Source organism: Camelus bactrianus, chromosome 5 (genome assembly GCF_048773025.1).
Source record: "Camelus bactrianus isolate YW-2024 breed Bactrian camel chromosome 5, ASM4877302v1, whole genome shotgun sequence".
NCBI lineage: Eukaryota > Metazoa > Chordata > Mammalia > Artiodactyla > Camelidae > Camelus > Camelus bactrianus.
Genome location: NC_133543.1, coordinates 28,922,632 through 28,946,459, shown reverse-complemented (window position 1 = coordinate 28,946,459; position 23,828 = coordinate 28,922,632). Strand labels below are relative to the sequence as shown.

General features: G+C 34.7%; 1 protein-coding gene and 1 non-coding gene across 2 annotated transcripts in view; one reads left to right on the top strand and one right to left on the bottom strand.

The window, feature by feature from the left end:
• The window catches only part of LRP1B (LDL receptor related protein 1B), a 1,597,029-nt gene that overhangs the window by 1,261,864 nt on the left and 311,337 nt on the right, over positions 1-23,828 (top strand). The window lies entirely within an intron of this gene.
• Positions 17,495-17,601, bottom strand: LOC123613752 (U6 spliceosomal RNA). The gene has a single exon (XR_006721186.1). It is a non-coding gene; the product is annotated as a U6 spliceosomal RNA (small nuclear RNA).

Here is a 23,828-nt window from a genome sequence, read left to right as displayed (position 1 = left end):
ATATTGGGCCTAGCTGGTTCTAACCAATTCTGGTGGGCTCTTATTTTTCTCTTCTAGCAGTTTCCTGTAAGACAAGGATAACACTTCTCAAGGCTTACTTCCCTCAAGGAAGGGGTGTAGGTTAGCACTCGAGGCTGACAGCCACACTAACAATAATACTGGAAACTAATGTCTGTCATTGAAGCTTCTTGTTTAGAATTATTTCTTTTAAATACAGATTTCCAAGGGTCTAAAAATTCACTTAGAGTAGATATTTAATATGTGTGAGAAAATTGCTGAAATTTCTTTTAATTATTTCACCTTTAAATATATATCTTTTGCTGTATTTTGACATTGAGAAGTATTATTACCTTATATCATTGTGAAATATTCTACATTCACTCAGAAAAAAATATTGTGCCTATTGGTCATATAAATTTATGCAAATAATCTTGAGAAATATATTAATTTTTCTTTTAGATTTTAGATACTTTTTAAGGAAAACATGTAAAGACAGATTTTTAAAAATAGCTTTGCAGGCTGTTAGTGAATATGACATGTTTTGATTTACAATCTGAGAATATTCAGTCCACTTAAATGCAATGAAAAATTAGAAAATTATTGTACTTAATTATAACACACTTTCTTATTAATATTTAAAACATGAGATTTCATTTCTTCAAAGCAGAAATTTGTAACCATTTATCTAGAAAATATCTCCATTTACCTAGAAAATATCAAGAAACATCAAGGAAGTAATGTTTCAACGCATATATGTTTGTGTTGTATATACAGAAACATACATATGTACATATGTAGAGAGATATGTGTATACATCAAAACCAAACATACATACACATCTTCCACACACATGTATATACACACATTGTGTATGTATGGGTGTCCTCATACACAAACACTTATAATGTAAGTAGGAAAACTAATAGCAAATTTAATCTGATTTCAGGAATTGGGACAAACAGTTAAACAATGTCCTAAAAAAAGTAAGGAAGTTTGAAATCTGGAAAAAGTTTAATATGGAAATAGAGACAAATTTCTTACTAAGGGTGGGGGAGGGAAATTGAATATATTAAAAAATTTAAAGGGGAAGTTAATGAACATCATGTGTAACTGTCCATTTAGCCAAGTAGGAAGCTCATAATATGCCAAACACTACACTGTGCACTTTAATCCTAGTATGTCATTTAATATCCATAACTACAATATAGGATAGACAACAATACATTGTTGCCATATTGCAGATGAGGAAACTGAGGATTGGAAGGGCTAAGTAATTGCTTAAGGTGACATGTTTGGTAGAGCAAAGATTTCAACTCAGGATTATTTGACATTAGAATTTCAACTTTTAACCATTATCTTCTACAGTTTCTACAAAGAACCAGATTTTTTTTTTTATGCCATTTGGACACTGACATTTTAACTTCTCAGCTATTTTGGCTTTGTATTTATGTGTGCCAGCAGTTTAATAAACAATTTGATAAATTGTAAACTTTTCAGGAAAATTTCTTAATTTTCTTTCAAATGCTCTTAAAATTTTCATGATTGTTTTTCATTTTAAATAATTAATTCATTTTATTGGGATCAATTAATTTTCATGTAAATTATGTAATGGAAGTTTTATGATTATTTTGATTTGTTAGATCTTGTCTCATTATATAGACTAGAAGATTGGGACAATATTCATTAAATGTGTAGCCATTAATTCCAACAGGATCTATTTTCCCAGGTCACAAATAGCAGATCTTAATTTTATAATAATTTCTTAATTTTTTGTCAAATTTAAATTTCACTCTATATAGTTTCCATCAATGCCCATTTTATTCTGTCCTGATTATATCTCTGATGTCTAACTTTTCAAGAGTCAATATTTATGATATTTTGCTATTATTAAAAAGATGTAATTATTAAGTAAACTTTTAATTTATTGTAAATCTTATTGATTATGGTTTTAGCTATTGTCACTTTTATTTTGTGTTGCTTATTTTTAACATGCCTAATTTTTTTTCCTGGTGATCCAAACTATCATTGTGTCAGAATGGCTATCCTGCTCATAAGCATCTGCTTCTCTGTTATAAGCATAAGCAACCTGCTCATGTTTCTCTGTTATAAAGTAAAACACTGGGATTATATTGTACAACCATCACCAGAATCAATTTTCGAACACTTCATCACCTTAAAAAGATGCCCCTCACCCATTAGCCATCACTCCCCATTCCCCCAGCCTACTTAGATATGAACAACCACTAATATAATTTTTCTGTATATAGATGTTATCAATATTTCACAGAAATGGGATCATACAGTATTTGATCTTGTGTGACATTTCTTTTACTTAGCATATTTTTTTCATATTTCTTTCATGTTGAGGTATGCATCAGTACTCTATGTTTTTTTAATTGCTGGATGATATACATATACCACCTTTTTGTTTATTCATCAAGTGATGGGTACTTGGGTTGTTTCCACTTTTTGACTATTAAGAATAATTCTCTTGTGAACATTTGTGTGCAAGTTTTTCTGTGTACATATGATGTTAACTGATTGAGAGAGTAAGAGTTCAAGAACTTGAGAGACTGGTTTTCAAAAGCATTCAGTTCAAAATGTGTGTTTCCTAGAGTGAATCTGAGGTGAGAGAAATGAATTTATACCTCCATCACAAATGTTATTTCAATTAAAATTTTCATAGCTTTTCTAGAAGACAAATTTTATTTCCAGTTTTGCAGGTTAGTAACTAAGTTCTGTATCAAGTCATAAATCTCGTGATCCAGTTACAAAACTGGAATGGGAAAGCAAGTCTGAATTCTTCATGTCTCAGCATATACACAATTTTTAAATCCAAGTATGAGTTTGTAGAGAGGCAATGCATATGAGTATGTTATTTTCCTTAGAAGTATTATTCAGTCTTGCTGGAATCAATAACCTGGTTCTATGATTAAACATAGACAAATGAATAGAAAATGGAAGTATAAACAATTCAAGATTTCTAGATTTCTAAGAAAATAACAAAAGCATATTGGAAATGGTTCACTCTGGTTTCTGTATGGTTAGAAATGAAATCAGGATTTGTCCTTAAGGGAAAACAGAGGGGGCATCAATGGAGGGGGTGGTGATACCAAATAACACTTTTGTCAGAAATAAACGTGAAGAAAAAGTAGAAACCCAGGAGGCAAGTATGAGGAGGATTTTGTGTTTAACACCTTAGACAGGAAACAGTTCATTAGTATTCAGAATGCTTTTCTTTTAACGAAATAATTTATGTGCTTAGATTAGAGGGAAAAAACCTAATAATACAAACAAAGAAATTTATACTTAGTGGCTGCTTTAAAATCTCTGTAAACACTGAAACACAGATTTCATTGTGGTAAAAAGCATAGGGTCCATATACAGATCACATACACAGTTTATAGAGTATAGCCCTGAGCTTGATGAAAATGAAATGACTGATGCTATCATGTGCACTTTGAAAATAATAATAAAAATAAACCCAACAACAAAGGCATATAGTGGCTTTTCAAAACAATTTTATAGTAATAACTATATCTGCCCAATATAGGAAGAGATGAGTAAAAATAACAGGTTTTTTTACACACACACACACACACATATATACACACACATACATATATATATATATAAAATCAGTATCTTCTTATGGGAACGTAAGTTACGGGCTGCTTATATAACCGAGTGTGTACACTAGTGTCCTGGACTCAGTTTTGTGACTATTGCTGTCTTTTTAAGCTGAGAAGCTTTTGAAATAAGTAATAGCAAAAGATTAAACAGCTGGGGAATCAGTATGCGGAGAGAAAAAGAGCAAAACTGCAAAATGAATTTACAAATATGACTAGGAGAACTTAGAGAAAGTTGCTGAGACATCCAAGATCCAATGTACTCCACTAAATATAAGCTATTTGAAAAATGTCTGCAGACCGTTCAGCATTATGACATACCTTTCCCACATCCCACCTCCTACTGTCCCCCACTATTTTCTCTGACATATAAGATAAAACCCTTGAGTAAATATGATCATACCCTCTGACTTTACTAGGTTAGAAAAATGGAATGCACAGTATGTTCTATCCTAATAAGCTCAATATCTATGAAAATTGCACATTGAAATGGTAATCATGTATATTCAGGTTTAATAAGTGGGTCACAAAATTGTGTAATTTTGATGAGTTTCTTTGTGAGAAGATGGAACCCTGGGATTACTGCATTTTACACAAAATAGAAGCAAATCATTTTGTTTTTCATTTTAACCAAGCAGGAAGATTTCTAAGACCTCACTAGGTTACCTTTGTTCACATTAGCCTGCCATTATATTTTTTAAATTCACATTTTAATGGCAGTCATATAATTAATGTAGTAACTGCCAACAATCAGATTACATTTTTGTTCTGTCATGTAAACATTATATGTTACAGGAATAGAAACTTTTATACAACAGGTTTATTCTCTCCTTCAAAACAGGATTTCTTCCATGTCTTTTCTGGTACCTTGTCAAAAGAAGATGGTTAATATATCCTTCTTATTAATGATATGAACAAAGAAGTAGAACTAGAGAGTAAATTTTGTGATATTGCCACCTTCTTAATAGCACCAGTTAGGGCTCCAAATTTTTTTTTACTTTCTACAAATGAGAGCCAGCAAAGCAGCCAGCTAGGATCAAACCCTGCAACTGCGCAGTAGAGAGAAGGCCCCGGCTTAACTTGACCCAATGCTCATTATAATGTAATTAACTTTGCAGTTTGAGCCCCCTCCCTTAGGTTTCTCTGTGTACATCATGGGTAAGAGCATGCGCAAAAGAGATGGGCGTGCCTGAGCACATGAAATAGGCGTCCGTGAGCTATCAATCAATCAATCACAAAAACCCCTCTAAGCCAGGAGAAACCAAACCAGAATTTTACAATTTTGAATATAAGATAAGTAAAACTATACTCTTTGTCCCCCAAATAAGCGACAATGTATATACAGCCGGAATGGCCTGCCTACCTTTGCTTAATATTGGCATTATAATTACATAACATCACCAACTTTTTCCTCTCCAAACATTTTTTTTTCCTTAATAGTTGTGTTACCTGGAGGAAGGGAGTAAATTTACCTCAGTTCTTAGTCATTCCCCCCCAAAAAATGAATTTTTAATGAGAGATAGAAAGTGTAATATAAACATAAGATTTTATTAGTGAAGTAAAAAGGTAGTAAAACATAGTACACCCCCGAGAACTGGGAGGGGGCCGATCCAAGAGAGGAAAAATGGCTCCGCTGCTTTGTTTCTCCTGTCTTAAGTCCTGGCTTGGGTGGGGGGGGAGGGGTTGTGATTGATTAACAGCTCATGTTTCTTGCACTCAGGCATACCCATCTCTTACGTGCATGCTCTTACGCATGATACACACAGAGAACCTACAGGAGGGGCTCAAGCTGCAATGTCAATTACATTATAATGAGCACTGGGTCAAGTTAAGCCAGGTCCTTCTCTCCACTGCGCAGTCACAGGGTTCGATCCTAGCAGGCTTCTTTGCTGGCCCTCATTTAGAGAAAGTAAAAAGATTGGAGCCCCTTCTCCTGAGCAGAGGTGTACTATTATTTTCTGGGTTGCTCCTTCCCCCTTTCCCTCCCCCTGCCCAGTGCTCATTTCTATCTAACTGCCTAACATTACTACTTAGGTGCACTGGAGATTCAATACAGACCAGGACCCTGAAGGTCCCTGACGTCACAAAACTTACAGTCTAGTAAAACAGGATGTGGCATAGGATTTTAATAACTTCTTTATTTTTCAAGATTCCTAAAATATTCTGAGAGAGATTGAATAAAGTCACCGTCAAGTCATCAGGTCCAGCTGTGATATCTGTCATAGAAGTTAATTGAACTTAATGACTATTTCGGAAAATGTTAGAAAGCTTTATTCCAGTAAGCTCATCCCTTGGAATCCAGATGCTGAAAGGATTTTATTCTATTATAAAGGGAATCACACGGAGACACTTAAAAGTGAAGCTTTTATGCTAAAAATCTGTCCATTTAGACTTTTGCCACAATGAGAACTCTTATTCATTGACATTGCTTATTAAAGAATAAAGCTTTTGATGAACTTGTGGAATCTTGGGAAGGCCAATTTCCCTCTATCCTATCAATCATTGTTCCAAGATTTAAATTCCATAAAAAGAACAGCCGTCTGCAAAAGTCTTTGCTACTTAGATTGCATGGTTTTAATATCCATTTGAGAACTGCAATTTTGTGGATAGCATAGAAGACGAATTGCAATTTTGTCTTTTCTGTGGAGTTTTACAGTGAAGAATCTTGAATGGTTCAAATTTGACATTAAAATGGCCTTGGTAAGTAAGGGTGCATGACTATATATTACATCAACAAAAGGAGTAGCATTGAACACAGGTTCTATCCATAATATGTGGCTGATAATTCACGGTCAGCAGAAATAAAAGATAGTGTTTTGGAAAATGTGTAGAAGAGGTTTTTTTCTTTTTTTTTTTTAAGAGAAATTCATTATTTTATTTATTCATTTAACAAATACAAAATGCCTGTAATGTGTCAGGCTTTCTCTCTATGGAGCGTGGTGATAAAGCGGTGGATAACTCCCTGCTTTTTTGGAGCTCACATTATCATATGGGACTGGATAATAAACTGACTTAAATATACTCATCAAATAGTTATAAATGGGTGCAAAAGAAAACAGAAGAAAGGAATAATCTACCATAGAAGCAAATGGTGCTGACAGGGTGGTCAGTAAAGTAATTTTTAAGAATGTAGCACTTGAGCAGAAAGCTCTAGAGAGTGAGGAGAGCTGAGGCATGATTGTTCCTAGAAGAGGGAAGGCAAGTACTAAGGCCCTGAGATGGAAGCATGCTTGATGGATCAGAAAAAAGGAAGAAGTCAGTGTGGCTGGAAAGAGTCAGCAAGGGGAAAATGAGAGTTGATTAGGTCAGAATGGTGACTGGGACCAGTCCATCTTGGGTCTTACCTCCATAGTAAGGGTTTCGTACCTATTCTAGGTAAAACTGGAAGCTACTCTGGGGTTTGGGACAGAACTGTGAAATAATCTGACCTTGTTTTTAGAAGGATCACTCTGCTTCCTTCATGGAGGAGATAATGAAGGGAAGTAAAGTAGAAAAGGAAAACTTTTAAAACAATCATAGCTTGAGGTGTCACCCTGCATTCATTTAAGAATGCAGTAAGCACTGTGCAGGTACTGAAACAAGAGAACATCTTATTTCAAATTGGCCTATCAGAATGAAGCTCCTGAGCTGTCAGTGCTGTTTAAATGAGCCAGCACAATTATTCCCGCAAGGTGAGACTAGGATTTGTATTACAGTGTGAAGTCTGGGAGAGGATGCCCTAGGAGCCTGCAGTGTCTCAAGAGTGTTCCATGACGGCCGAAAAAAAAAAAAAAGAAAAAAAAAATTTCAAGATCAAGAATGATTTGTTTTTAATTAATAATTCAATATTATTATTAATAATTACAGTTGCAATCCATCATATTTTCTCCAAATACTTTTTGGACAACAAGAAGGAATGGTCAAAAGATATTCCATGTCATATTTTTTTTTCTTGATGGGGAAAATGTTTCTGTTCTGATCATTTACACATGCCCTATAGAGCACATCAGTTGTGTCAGTTCTCAAGTCCACTGGCCAATTAGCACTGAGAAGATATCACCATATCACACTATAGCCAGTGTGGCAGACAGTCAGTTACTTCCATTCATTAATTTAATCAAATCTATTATTAATGCAGGAAAATATTATTAGACATCTGCTACTTTGAGATATGGTGCTTGGTGGTAGGAATGTAATATTTCCCATCCTCAGAGAGTTTAATCTTTTCATACTTTACCATGTGCCATTCTCCCCTGCAGACCACCCACTAAATCATTCATGGGGTTTAAACCCCAGCCTCACCACTGAATTTCCTGACCTGTCTATGGTTCCTCATCCTTAAATTGGTGATAAGAATTTCACCCACTCATGCAGTAGTTATCACAATAAAGTGAGTTAAAACATACCCTTCCAGAAAGGCTAGCCCATACTTATAACCACCAGGCATACGACAGTGCTTCATAGAGAGTTAAAATGATAAATAACATATCATGCCTTCCTTAAGTCAGAGTTTTGCTGTATCTACATTAGAATACACAATACACAGTAAAAGACACAATACACAGTAAAATTACAAACAAAATGACAGAAAAAAATCCCCACAATTTGCTGTCATTGAGTATCCAAAAGATGCATTACTAGCTCTGAAATACCACCATTAAAACATATGAAAAAATTCTTTAGGAATATTTTAAAATTATAAACTCATGCTCCGGTTACATCACTCTACATGATGAAGGTATCTCTGGTTGCATTTATGACTTCTTGTCTAGAAGAGCAATGCCAAATGCTAATGCATTGGTTGTACACAAATGAGAATTAATTTTAGAGGGTTAGTGTTAGGAGACTTTCATAACCCACATTTTCAGTATGGTCAAATTTTACTGGACCTCAGATTGATTATTTTTTAATTGGATTTTTAGAGGGTCCTAGTGTCAAAAGTGTTGCTGAATTTTAAGCTTTTAATAAAATACCTACTGGGGTGGAGGAGAGACAGCAAAGCCAGTCCTGTCTTCTGTAAGAGGTGGCAGCAGGTGCTGATGCCCAGAAAGTGGCATCTGGTGCTGGAACCAGACTAAGTTCCCACTGATCAGGAAAACTAAAACGATAGACAACACATTGAGGAAAGAGTCTGAACACTAAAGTAACCTTTATGCAGAGGCAGAAATGCTTTGGGGCCAAAGATATTGCTTGAATAGTTTTAACAGCGTACATCATCTTCTAATGTATGGAAATACACATTAAATAGGTTTAAAGAAAAATCTCTAAACACATTCAAGCACAGAATCAGAAGTTACATACTCTCCCAAGGCCTCTTCTTGATATGGCACATTGACAGAAGACTTGGAGTTATTGAAATTACCATGTATGTTGACAGAGGCATGAGCAGTGGAATATAAAACATGGAGTTGAAGATCTCATCTCAGACTAGGACTGTCATCCATCCTCTGGCTAACTGCAATTTGTTCCCTACTTTCTTTCCAGAGCATCATTCCTTTGTTTTTGTTGTTGGAACCTCAGTACCATTAGCTCCAAAATTAACTTCCTAAAATTCTGCCCCTGGAATGATCTCTGGTCACTTTCACATCCTCTTTGTGTCTCTGAATTGTGTAGGAATTCTGTGAATTTGTGGTTGTTTCTGAGAAACATAATATAACATTTCCCTTTTTTATCCAAAGCCACTAATAAAATAAGCTGTTGGTGAGCCAGATCCGAAGCTGAGTTCTTATTTTACCACAAGAATTTTGCTTCTGTAAATTTCTTGGACCATCTTCTCAACTAAGTGACTTTAGACTTCAGCAAGCAGTGTCACAGCCATGTTGTGTCTTTCCCATTAAATTAATCAAATGCTTTTCCTCCAGGATATTGAAATGGCTAATTCATTTATTTCCCAGACTTCAAGAACTGTAGCTTCTTAAACTTTATTAGGAAAATAACATACAATATTATTTGCTTTAGTATAGCATTTCTAATTAAATATATATTTTATGCTATTTCCAGCTAACTTTACTTTCTTTAAAGAATTTTTATGTATAAGGACATTATTATAATTGATGGAGGAGGATGTAGTAAATTTTAAAAATCAGTAATCACAATACAGTGACACATGTGTATATATATATACACAATGAGCAATATGGATAGATATATGAATATATAGATATATGTCTCATGGCTCCTAAGGAACAGACATTGGAATTTACATTGTGACTTTATTATGTACAATATGACTTGATGACAGAAGACATTAACACATCTATAATGAGGAATTAAATGCATGAATACATTTTCTATCTATAAAGGAATGATAGAATGGCAATCATATTATTATTTCTACCAGTGATCCTCAGATTTTTTTTGGCCATACTTTATGGTGCACATTTGAGAATTGTTTTCATGAAAGCATTGGCTGATGAATGTCTGCTAACCTGGAATTAATGCTTATTATTGAATTAACTGTATAATGCATGCCATGCTATATACATAATCTGCCAAAGGAATTGATTCTTCCATACTAAGGGTTCAAGAAGCTTTATACAAGAATCAATATTGATTTTTGCAGGTGCAATCTAGAGGAAATTTCTTGATTGTGAAAGACGATTTTTCAAAGTGGCTCACAAAGCTCCTGGTTTCATCTAATATACTGGCTGCAATAATTTCAGCCCAGTACCAGTTATTTGCAGAACATTGGCTGCCAGAGATTGTTGCTTCTAACAGTGGGTCTGCATTTATCTCAGTTTTGTTTAAAATACCTATGAACTGGAAATTTATTTGTGCTTTCAACACCCCTCGAATAAATAGCCAGGCTGGAAAGACAGTGTAGATTACTAAGGATGACCTGAAGTAGATTCATGAAGAAGAGGATTGATCAAGATTTGCCAGATTTATGGTACTCGGCGTGTTATGTCATGATCAAATACAGGAGTGACTCCTACTACATTACTAACCGTGTGACTTAACTGTCTTCTCGCAGATATATACGTGTATATTCCAGACACCAAAAAGTGTGAAACTCATCTTTCTTTACTTATTTATACCATATTTTTCATCATGACTAGTAGCTTGCCCGAAGAAGGTTCCATCTATTACCATAAAGTTCATGGGGTGGAATATATAATATAGGAGAGGAGACTAAGACTACTAATGGGCAACTGTGCCATTCTAGGCAATGAAAAGATTGGCTTCTTAGAGTGCTTTCGTAATGAAGTTCCATTACCTTAATTCTAAAGTTATTACAACCAAAATCTAAGGAAAAGAACTGTAATTCTTATCTAAGTTACACTGAAATAAGAGGATCATGAATGAATGTGAATAGTAGTAATAATGATGATGATGATGATGATGATGATGATGTAATAAAGAATGTTTTTAACTCTGAGCCCAATACAAATGGAATTGCTCTTATGCCAAGCTCATCACAAATTTCTCTCTTACTTGATGGGAAAACTTAGACGTAACATATTCTCTTTGTTTATCTATAGGAACAATTATTCTACTTTTGAGTATTTTTTTTTCATGTTCCAGGCATTCTACTAATTAATCTGCACGGTAATTCTATAAGATACATCTTCTATTATCATACTTGTTTTATAAGGAAGAAAAATAATGATCCACGAGATAAAGTAGCTTATAATTTCAAAATAGAAAATTATAAAGCTAAAACTCAAAATTGATCACTCACTCCTTTTAATAGAACTTATTCTTTTATAGAAGTTTTAGATTTACCAAAAAAAAAAAAAAAAAAACTGAGACGATAGTACAGAGAGTTCTCGTTGATCCTGTATCTAACTTTCCCTACTAGAGATGTACTAGTATGAGATATATGTTATAATTAATGAACCATGTTGATATATTATTGTTAACTAAAATCCATGGTTTATTTAGATTTCTCCAGTTTTTTTGTCTTTCTTTCTCAAGATCCCATTTGGGATCCCAGATTACATGTAGTTGTCATATCTCCTTAGACTCTTCTTGGCTGTGGCAATTTCTCAGATTTTTCCTTGTTTTGGATGACCTAGAAGGTTTTGAGGAATACTGGTCAAGTATCTTGTAGAGTGTCCCTCAAGTAGGATTTGTCTAATATCTGTTTTTCTTATAGTAAGACTGGAGTTTTTAGTAATTGGGAGGAAGACTACAGATGTAAAGTGTCATCACATCATATGAAGCATACATACTACCAACGTAATTTGTGACTATCAATATTATCCTTGATTACTTGGCTGAGGTACTGTTTGTCTTCTCTACTGTAACATTACTCCTTTTCCTCTTTTGCATAATGTACACTTTTGATGGAAGTCCCTATGCACAGTCTACACCTAAAAAGTGAGGGGCTATGCACCCTCTCCTTGAAAAAATATTTATGTAAATCATTAAGAGTTCTTCTACAGGGGATATTTACCTCTTTTCCCCCATTTATTAATTATTCAGTCATTTATATTGACTGTAGGTTTAGTAAGAATGTTTTTTATTGAGTTGAGGAATTCTCCCTCTATTCCTAGTTTTCTGAGAGTCTTCATCAGAAATGGGTACTGGATTTTGTCAAATGCTTTTTCTGCATCAGTGGATATGATGCACTGTTTAGTCAGTTGATATGGTGAATTACATAAATTGATTTTAAAAAATTGACCAGCCTTGCATACTTGAAGTAAATCCTACTTGGTTGTAGTGTATAATTCTTTTTATACAATGTTGGATTTGATTTGCTCATATTTTGTTGAGGATTTTTACAGTTATGTTCATGAGAAATACTGATCTGTAGTTTTCCTTTTTTTATAATATCTTTAACTGATTTTGATATTAGGATAATGCCAGCTCAAGGAGTAGTTCTATTTTGATAAGTTGTATTTGGAATTTTATTTAGTTCAACTATTTGTAAATTTCTCTTGAATCTTCTTTTACCCTTTTTTTTTTAGTAATGTGTTGGGCAATCTCCAAATACTTGGGGATTTTCCAGCTATCTTTCTGTTATTGATCTCTAGTTTAATTCCATTGTGATCTGACAACATACTTTGCATGATTTCTGTTGTTTTAAATTCATTAGTGTGTTTTATGGTCTAAAATGTGGTTCTACCTGAAACATGTGAGCTTAAGAAGAATGTGTATTCTGCTGCTGTTGAATGAATTATTCTATAAACATCACTTAGATCAAGTTGATTGATAGTGTGAGTTCTTGGGGAACATTCTAGAAAGAAGAAAAAGTCCTGAAATGCCAAAGCCCTGAAATCAGAGTCTTTAGGGTATTCACAGAACAAGGTGGCCAACTGCCAGGAAAGAGAGAACATGAGAAAAAGTAATAGGAGGTGAGTCTAGGGGGAAGATGGGACCATGCAGGGCGTTGTAGGTATAAGGTGAGAAAACTTCAGAGGGTTTTGAGCTGAAGTGTTAGCAAGTATGATATCTATGATTTTAACATTGACTTTGGGCATTGGGAAAGCATGAAAACAGGTCAGATGGAAAGCTACTGCAGTAACCCAAGTCAGATGATGATTGGACAAATTTAGAATCAATGGAGTTAGTAAGAAAAAAATCAGATACTGGATATATTTTGAAGCTAGATCCAACAGAAACATTAAATACAAAGTGAAATAATTTTCAGAAGTAGTAAAGTGCATGGGAGTGGGGCACATGAACAAGCTTCAGAGTGCAGAGGTACAATCTTGATGGCTCGCTTGGCCCATATAGTCTGTTTGCCTTAGATTAGACTTAAAGACTTACACCTTGCAGGTACTGATCTCTCTCTAGGAATTTGGCATACACTTACTGGGACTGAGGAAACTTAAAGTTGCACCTGAAATTGAATCTTCTTGTGTAACTATAAATTACATTTGTAATGGGTTCAATCATAGGTAAACTCAACTGGCTGAGAATTGCATTGTTATATTTCCAACTTAGCTTTCAGAGTCATAGTGCTTTGCCAAGCAGCTTGGTCATTAGCTAATTTCTAAAACCTTTTAAAAAATATTGGAATGTAAGAGTTTGTAAGAGGACAAAGCAAAAAATACTTTTTTTAAAGCTGGAAGTAAAATGGAAAGTTCTTCATAGTAGTATAATATATTAAAATTGTATGTAAATTCAAACTTAATTCTTAGATGACTATTTGGACCTTTGCTGAGCAGTGTAATTTTCATATCATTTGTCTTGATAAATATTTGTTCCATTTCTATCTAATGTACTAGATAAGAAGGAAAATAACCCTTTATTTTCACTTTTTAAACACAATCTAACATTTTTCTTAAATATTCTAGTTTTGACTTTTCTTAAGGATGTCAATTTTATTGCTCAGACTTCTTTTATTCAGTTTTATTCAAATGAATTGTTGTAAACTGTAGATATGTTAAATAAATTGATAGCAAACAAACTGTAAGAACTAAAATTACAAAATTCAAATTACAAAATTCAAGTTATAGAAAGCTAATGACATGTACAACTGTCTGTCTAGCTATGTAATGTGTCTCAAGATGTGCTATTTGAAAACTAGAAACTGGAGATGCCAAAGTCAAAACTGATCTGAGCTTAAACAATGACATTGAGTCTAATGCCCTGTTTCCATCTTTTATGCAACTTGTGCTAAGGCTGTATTTTAAAAATATATAGGTTTTCCTAGAGTGAAAGTTTTTCCATGTCTTATTTATCCATTTCTGATTTGCGAGGATTTGATTACTGATGCCTTAAAATCAGAAGGGAAGCATTTTGAAATACTTTCAAAGATATAGTTAATAATTGAGGACAGTCAGTTTCAATGTAGGCAGTGGGTAACATGTTCTCAGAATTAAAGTGCTCTTTTAAAAAATGGTTCCCTTTTAGGGATTTTATCAAATACAGAACTGATTAAGCAATCAAACTGCACTCTGGTTTCAGAGCAAAATGTTAGCCATTCTGCCACTCATTCTTTCTTTTATTACACCTCATTATTGTCTCTTTAGATTCTTTCTTTCTGTTCCGAATGATTTCCTGCCTTATGGCCATCTAAGGAACATAGTGGAAGGGTAAAGAATTAATTAAAGTTCTAATGGCGCAATTAGTAGTAAGCATGAACTGTTAAAGCATTTCCTCAGATGTTTTATGGCTTGTGAGACATCATCTTCACCTCTGCTGACGAATACTGACCACCTGTTATCTATTACCATAACGTTATACAAGCAGACTGACAGAAAACAATCTGGTCTCCAGTGATTGGACTACTGACGCAATTGACAGGCAGTTTCCACAAAGGTAAACTGTAAAAACTAAATGAGATGGTGAATAGAAATTCAGGCAGGTGTTTAATGGAGAAACACTATTAAAACAACCCAGAAGTTGTAAAATGAATGTATTGTTTATGCATATTTTTATGGTATTCAGTTTGTTTCAGTGTGTGAAGACAGTAACTTTAAAACCAATATTCTATGTCACACACTTGTAATTACCTGTATGAGCTCATAACTCGAGCCAGGAAGCATATTGCACTTCGTAAAGAAAGTTTGTTATAAAAAGAAGTTTGTTGGCCCTAAACCAGTCTGGGTTTCAAATGTAAAAGTGGGTAGTAATGCTTTACACTAAACAGATGCTTTCTCCTAAACCTGAGGAAGTAAATAAGCTTAAAGAGAAAATAAGCTGACTTTGAAGGGAAAGCATGAATTAGCAGATTTCATTGAATTAAGGGCTGTGTGTTGCTATACTATCCTGCAAGAGCTCTTCTGGGTGCTGAATAATACTGAATTTCTAATATGACTCCTTCAATTATTGATTTGTTGCTTGTCTGTTCTCTAGGAAAGTCAGATGAAGATCAGCATGACAGTATTTATAGGCTGCATCTCAACTGTGGGATGTAATCCGTCTTCGTTAAGTTCAGTAAAAGTGATAGATGGCGTTTGGCAGGGTAATGATGTGATCACTCTACCAGCGCCTCTTTAAATCATAAGCTGTTGCTTTCTGTTGTGTAGATATTTAATCAGTTATACACCCCATTACTGATTTAATTCAGAATGTCAGTGGCAGGAGAATAATGTGCATATTTGTATATTAATATCATATTGTATTAATGCTCCCTTCATTTAAGTGTGCTATTCATTTGAAAATCATAAACTGTTGCTTCATGGGTAGAATAAATTTAATCGAGATGTTAGGTGTCTAGCACCTTCAGCGTTTTAATTCGGTGTATCGGTAAAAAAAAAAATGTGTTCCTGTATGTCTCTGTTCATGCTTTTCTTGACACAGTGGATTATTTGATGATATCAGTCCTTGCTATGAGTGGGGAAAAAAATTCTGTTAATTTATACCCAATGTAAATGCACTTTAATTTTCAGATTGCAGTAGAGGAGTAGAACTTTGAGAAAATAGTGCCAGAGCAACAAGTTTTAATAGAGAAAGTAGAAAACCTAGCAACTGTTGAATGGAGATACACTAGTAAAACAATCCCAGAAATTCATCAACATTTCTGTTTTTTTAGCTAAATGTTATGTTAATGTTAGAGTGTAGGATAATTTTCATATATGAAAAATCAGGTTCATAGTATTCTAAATGATTTTAGGGGATGAATAATTTGAATAACTGCTCTGAATATTTCACATTTCTGCTCTCAATATATTTTTCATACCTTACAATATAGGATATTTATAATCTAAAAAGTTCTTTTTTAAGAAAAATTTGTGGCATTACTATCTTCTGAAGACTTTTCTACTAGCTTATAGAATCTCATGTTAATTCTAATACTTAGAAAGTCAGAATAAACATCTTTAGAGAAACTTGAACACAGTTTCCAATGAAGTTTAATGAGTCCACATAATTAAGTGAAGAAAAAAATTAATTTACAAGCAGACTAATGCATACTCTCTGTCAGCATTACTTTCTTCTAGACATTTAAGCAAAGGGGGTAATTGTAACATTTCCTAAAAGAGATCTCCAAGCCTTCGGGGGCTTCCTCTAGGAAGTATGTAGTACCATTAGGCAGTTGTGCATAAATGACCCTGACTGATAGACTAAACAAATTCCAACTTAATCTCATCGAATTTTACAGCCTTCATTCCTGTCTTTCTCTCTTAACCCACTCGACAGCTGTCATTTTTGACGCCATACCACACTCAGATTGGCTTGGAATGGACAAACAGCCTTGCACTAATGTGACAGGCTACCTTCCTAACTTTATCAAGATTCGTTAACTTCTCAGAGGATTACGTCAGTATTTTAACTAAAATGTTGTCTCTCAACCCTTAGAGTGAATATGATTTACTGTGATGACTCTGTTAGATTTCAAAAATCAAAGTGGAAGAAAGGGGAAAAGACACAGAAGGAAAAGAAGAAAGAAAAATATGTAAACTTCTGATTGCAGCAGCCTGACAGATTTTAAACAGGAGACATTTATAATGTTAAAAATGTCTTTTGAAGTCATGGAGTAGTTATTTAACAGATCCACCAATCTATCATATTAGTTTATTTGGCGCTTCTTTTTGTCATAAACAGCGTCCTCATTTTCATTTATTTCAAAGATTTAAATACCTTCTTCATTTTCTCTGTGAAGCTTCCGTAATTTTTAAAGTGATAGAAAGACGGAGTGTTACTTTGTTTTACTTATAATGTATTGAAAGCCTCTGCTTTGCCATAATAATGCCAACATTTATTTCTGTAATACTTCTTTCTAACAAACTATAAACTTTACAAAGAAATAATCTCATTTATCTTCATAACATACCTAGAGCTGTTAAGGAACTGCTGATTGTTAACTCCATTTTATAAATGAGAAACAAGGCGATACGGGGACTCCCTCCTGGTCACTCAGTCAGTAACACCCGGCGAATTAAAAATCGGTTTTCAGTCTTCACTCAGGATCTCAACAGCACTGAGGTTCACATGACTTTCAGTGCTACAGACTTTCAGCCATTCTATTTTTTGTTTGTTTGTTTGTTTGTTTGTTTAATATGGGTTGCTTCTCAAATTTGCATGTCATCCTTGCACAGGGGCCATGCTAATCGCCTCTGTATGGTTCCAGTTTTAGTATATGTGCTGCCAAAGTGAGCACTCCATTCCTTTTTATATCCATCTTTGCCATTTCTGTGATTGATTTATTACCTGCAAAAAAAAAAAATACTATATAGACATGTATATATGTATGTATGTTACCAACCCTCCCAAGTGGGTCCCCAACAAGGATCCTTCTGCCCCGTGTTACTTGCATGGATAGCATGAGACAGAGTTTGGTTCAGAAGCAAGGAGAGCTTTATTCTTTGATCAAAGAATGGAGAGGTGCGAGCTCACCGGTGGAGTACACCGGGCCCAGCCTGGCCCGCAGGCGGAGGGCGGGGCCACGTTACCGGGTTCTCCTCAGCCGGGAGGGGCGGAGCTTGCTGGGTGGACACAGCTCCACTGCTCATGCTCCGGATCGTGGCGCAGCGTCTCTGCGCACAGCCCGCCGCCGCCATCTTTAACCTCAGTGTTGTGGCGGACACTTCTACACAGGGACCCGGAGCGCAGGTGTCCGGCAGCCGTTTCACAGGAGGAACTCTGGTCCAAAGGGCCAGATATGAAACCTCTGCATGCGGCACCCTATGAGCAAGTGAAACTAGAGTAAGCACCAAGGAAAAAAAAGGTTAGACTTTATTTTAATACCTAGATTCTATTTTTATTTCCCAGAAATTGTTAATGGCTTTGCCGGTGACCTGTATATCTATTTATACACACACATACACATACTGTCAGCTTCTGAATCGTTATTAATGAGTACTCGTAAAACTATAAACAATCCATGCTGCGATTATACTAAAACATTCGATTTTTGGGTACTTGAAGTGAGAACTTGTTTATGGAATGTACAGGAATCAGAGGTCACTTATGTGCAGTTGGTCTTGTATGCCCCCTTCCGTCCGAATAGCTGTTTACATGTCTTTGGATACTCTTTTTACAAAAGAAAATAACCCCCCCCCCCACATTGACATATCTTTTTAGAGTTTCATTTTACTGTAATGTTTAAGCTCTATTCCATGAATTCTAACTCAAAATTGTATGACTTAGTTCAGCCCTGTTGGAGAGGACTGGTTTTTACCCACTCTCCTAGTTCGTACCCTTTCCCCAGCACTCCTGACCTCAGGCTAATCAAGGAAACAAACGTTTACAGATTTGTTTTCAAAATCACCTGCTTTGGCAGTGGAAGGGTTTTCTTTTGTTATACTCCCTAAGTTATTCTGTCCTGAGTAATAGCAAAATTTCTGTCCTTATCTTTTTTGTCTTTCTTTTTTGTTTTTGTACTTCGTTCTGGCATGAGACAAACAAATGATTTTTTTCTTTTTCTTCTACAAGGCGTATCTTTATTTCTTACTGATTTTCTCCGCTCTTACTGTCTAATGGAGAGGGGTAGAAAAGTATTGAATTTTTCATTTGTATGTTTTCCCTGCCACATATATTTTTTAAAATTCTCACTTAAGAGCTTTGAAGTTTTCCATATATATTGTGTCTTTGTATGCAAAGAAAGACAGTAAGAAAATACTCAATTTTACATGATGCCGTCTCCTTTCTTTGAGAGATTTGGTTTTTGTGACTTTTAGTCCTAGTTCTGTCCATGGAACCCTCATTGCTGTGAAATGCACTTTACACAAATTCATTTTTCTTGTCTTAATTTGCTTGTTCACCTGTTAAAACAAAGTCTCTTTCTTTCTTAAACGCTTTTTCTCCAGTAATATATGCAATCAACTTTTGAATATAAATATTTTCAAATCTTTCTCCCACTTATTTTAGTATTACTGAATAGTGAATAATGATGTTGACAAATGAATGCTAAAACTAGTGTATACTTTTAGAATGAAAATGCAAATAAATTAAAAAAAATTAACACTGATCATGTTTTAAAAAGATTAAAAGGCAACAACTAGATTTTAGCTCACAGGCTTTCCTAGGCTTGTAGTTCACTTTTATTCTATTCTGCATACGTATGTATATTTGTGTGCTTTTCCCCCTTTCATTTAAAGAATAAAAAGAAAGACTTCCAAAGTTGAAAAGTTTTCCTTCTTAGCTAAGATTTTGGAGGACCAGATGGTTAGTTCAAAGAAACAATAAATGAAGTCTGAGGAATGCTGGATTTTTCAAGGGGGAGCTTAAATTTTAAATTTTTATGAAAAATAATCATAATTATTTTCTTGACAATATGAGTGTTAACTATTATCACTTTAGCTGAGTATAAAACCCTGTACTTCTTTTTAAACTATGTTTAGTAAGACAGTATAACTGCTGATGATCTGAACATATAGCCTTAATCTGAAATTTCACCTTTCCCTGGATCCTTTGAAGTGCAAAAAAAACCAAAAAACACTTGGTGTCAGGAAAGAGAAAAGAAGATCAGAAAAAAAGAGTCGCTAGCATCAAAGTCACATCTTACCTCCTCTGCTGTGAAAAACAATTAGTCTTTGAGAAAGATACCTTGACCTGACTGGATCACATTGACACACTAATTTTTGTTTCCACAACACAGCTATTTATAACTAGATTGATTTTTAAGTACCTTATTTTCTAACTTAGTAAAAATCTCCCCTAAGTTTCTATTTTATCATCTTTTACTTGAAATGCAGATTATCTGTGTGGTATTCTTCAAAGTAGTGTACAACGTGAAACGCTCCCATTCTGCCTTTGTGTTCTGGGAGTTTGAGGAAGAAAGAGAAAATACGTGTGCAGTCAGACCAGACAGAGCAGTCCCCAAGCAAATGCTTGGGCCCTTAGGTTAAATGACGTAAACTCTTAAAATAGTGGTAAGCACGTAGTAAGTATTCAATAAATGCTAGCTATTAATTATATATTTTATAAGCTTTCTGACTTCCGAGTCTTCAAATTATTAACCTGTGAGATAGATTAATCTATGCATGCATATTACCAATATACACTTAATAAATTTTAACTATTGTTATTTGAAATGGTTGGAAGGTAGTGTTGCTATTTCTTCAATTTTCACAGAGTAATTTAATAGGACAAATGACATTCAGGACTTGTAATCGTTGAATAATGAAAAGAAGCAAAGTTCAGGGCATAGTATACATGAATTGTTAGTATCAATAGAGGATACAATTACTGAACGTGTTTCATAAACTATTGAGAATAAAATTTTGGTTTCTACAAAGTTTAATTTAGCTTGTTAAGGTAATTTTTTTGCCAGCACATTGTTACAATGTCAGCTAAATAAATTTTGGCAGCAATGTTATTTCTTAATAATTTTTACCTGAATCATTTATAAATGAAATACCATCCAAAAATTAACATGCAAATTTCGAAACCACATCAAATAATTTTTTAAATGGGTTGTAATGATAAATTCTTAGGTTTCAGTTTGTGCAGTCCCAGATATTGATTCCTTGACTAAATGTACAATTTAGAAGTGGGATTTTGGCATTGAAGGATAGTTTTTAAAGAATGAGCACTACCATTCTAGCAACTGTAGATTGAACAAAGAGATTTTAAACTGGCAGTATTGAAGCATGAAAGTCTTTAATGATAGCATTTAAAGTTAGATACGGGAACAGTTTTCTTAAGGTCTATTTTAGTAACACATTCCTTTTTTTTTTCAACAAGGGGCAGAGTTTAACATATTTATTTTTGGTTCATGCACAGTCTGAAGGGAGCAGGCAGACTCCACAGGGCAGCTCTCCTTCATGAAGTGGCCCAGGGCCACAGACCACTGCCACTTCTCTCTGCCGTGTCAAGTGGTTCCCAGCGTCATCACGACAGGCAAGAAAGCTTGTAGAGACCTTACCCTGCTCTTCTCTGCTTTGACTTACAAGTGATACACATCCCTCCCATTTATCACCAGAATGTATTTGCCAGAATTAGTCATATCAATACAGCTATGTCACAAACAGCTGGGAAACAGAGGGGACATGAGGATGTTCTGTGAGCAATCAGTGGCCACGTTAGAATTTGAAAGAAAAAAATAGAATCAGGGAGAATAGCATTAGACATGAAGACAAATAAAAGATAAGAGTAACAAATTCTTAAGTAATTCTGTCCCAAACCATAGTGTCACACTGTTTTCTTCCAAAAAGTTTTGTTTGAGATAGGTCAGTGTGTCTGAATATTAGAGCCTATTACTTTTGATAATAGAAAATATTGTCCCAAGGAAATGGCATTATTAATACATTTATCATTTTAATTTTGTGATGAATGATTTTTAAATAATAGTTTGGTTATTTTTAGTAAATTTCTTAGTAAAGAAGAGTTCAAAAATCAGATTAGCTTCCGCACACTGAATTGCTCTACACTTAATCTAAAAATTAATTTTTGAGCATTTTATTTGGGAATTCAACAAACATGAGACACACTACTTATCAACCCTAGGTTCTGGAGATACAAATATGACCAAGACAATATGGAGCCTATTTCTGTATTTTTAATAGATAGTGTTTATGCAGATAAATAAGGCATCACTGAGGGGCTTGCAACATGGTTGGGGAAATAGATATAAAAGTTACTAGAATGCAGTTTAATAAGTATGAAAATAGAATTATAGGCAAACCATTATTTGTGAAAACATGAGATGAGATGAGAGAAGATTCTAGTATGAGGAAGGCACCTTGAGAAGATACTTTTCTGAGGAAACTTTCAAGATAAATGGAATTTTGGGAACTAGAGGACTAGGAGAAGGACATGATGATGTATATTTTATTTTACTTTGATTGCTTAGGAAATAGTTTTATTCAAAACTGCATAGCTGGCATCTTTTTAAAAAAAATGCATCTGATGGTAAGAGAATGTGACCTAAGTCTATAACCATAACCCAGACACACTGGGATTTCTAAGCACAGCTTTAGGCTCTTGACCTAAATCCTCCCTGAGACTGTATCTCCAGTAAAGTTTCCAGTCAACAAACCTAAATAAGAAATGGATATTTTATTGGGGATTTCATGGAAAGATGCAAACACAGGGTTTCACTGAACACCATGCAGGAAATTGCCAATTAGACATTTGTGTTTCCTTCCCCAAATTCCTCTTCAGCTATCACCTCAAACCATTTTCTTTTCTTCTATTGCATAGCACTGAAAAAAAATCTACTTTATTTTCCTAAGCAATTCAGTTCTCATACTCTGGTCTTATTATCAACAAAGAAAAACAAAAAACTTGATATTCAGACAATTTATTTTAACCTCAAACATGCTCCTCAGGATAGCTCTTCAACTCTTTCTATAAGTGGTTTATGTAGTTATGTAACTATAATAAATAGGATTCTTTTGAAGGGCAAATAATACTGCTAGGAAGAAAAAATTTACTCTGTAAAGTTAGCAAGCACTCTAAATCGCCTGAATTTTCTTCTGAAGATGGAGTTAGAAAGAAGGATATAGAATTAGCAATAGAAATTTTGGGCACAAAGATAAACAAGCAGGACACTAGTTAAAGTGGTAGGGACAGATTTTAATTAATAATACACTAATGCAGTAAGGAAGAGAGTCCAGCATGAACTGAACTCAACTATGATTTGTACAGAGATGACTGGGTGATTTAAAGGGAGAATAACAGAATAAGAAATGAGGTAAGCAGTGGAAAGGAAGAGAAAAATTACAAAGAATTTACCGGTGCAAATTTGATTAGGCTAGCTGTTCTAGAAGTTTGGGTTCTATTCTCCCACAGAAACCAGGAGACAGAGTTCCTATCTTTCCTGAGGATCGCATTTTAAAGGAAGAGTTCTCAGACCCTTGAGAAAGACACTCTTGAGTTGTAGGAGATCCGTGTACATTAAAAGGGACAGAGGAAGGATCCACTATTGTAAACTCTTCTTAGCAAATGCTCTAGGAAGGGTGGGCAGGGACCTATCAGCAAATGTTGGCTAAAACAAACAGTAAATTGTTTTGGCAGCCTTAAGCTTTCTCATGCAAACTCTTTAAGAGGGGGTAGGGCCATCCTAGGAATGCTGCCTTAAGCTGTTAGAAAACATGTTAGTGTTTAATTTTTAATAAACTCATTTGTGCTGAGAGTCTGTCATTTAATACAGACCCAAGTTGAGGCTTACTCAGGATCATGACTAGAAGAGAATCTTTGTCAGGGGTCATCCTGCAGGGGGGTTATATTTGGGGTCATGAGCTGTCTATATTTGCTAACACACATGGGGAAAACTCATGATGGGGAATAGGAGGAGGGAGTAGCAATAGATATAGGGAGAGAAACAAGAATGTATATAATCATGAAAGGCAAGCGAGGAGAGAATTATGGGAAGAAATAAGGAAAGAATGAGACACTGAAGAGTGGCATGTAAGTCACCCAGGCGTCACTGAAATATGTCAG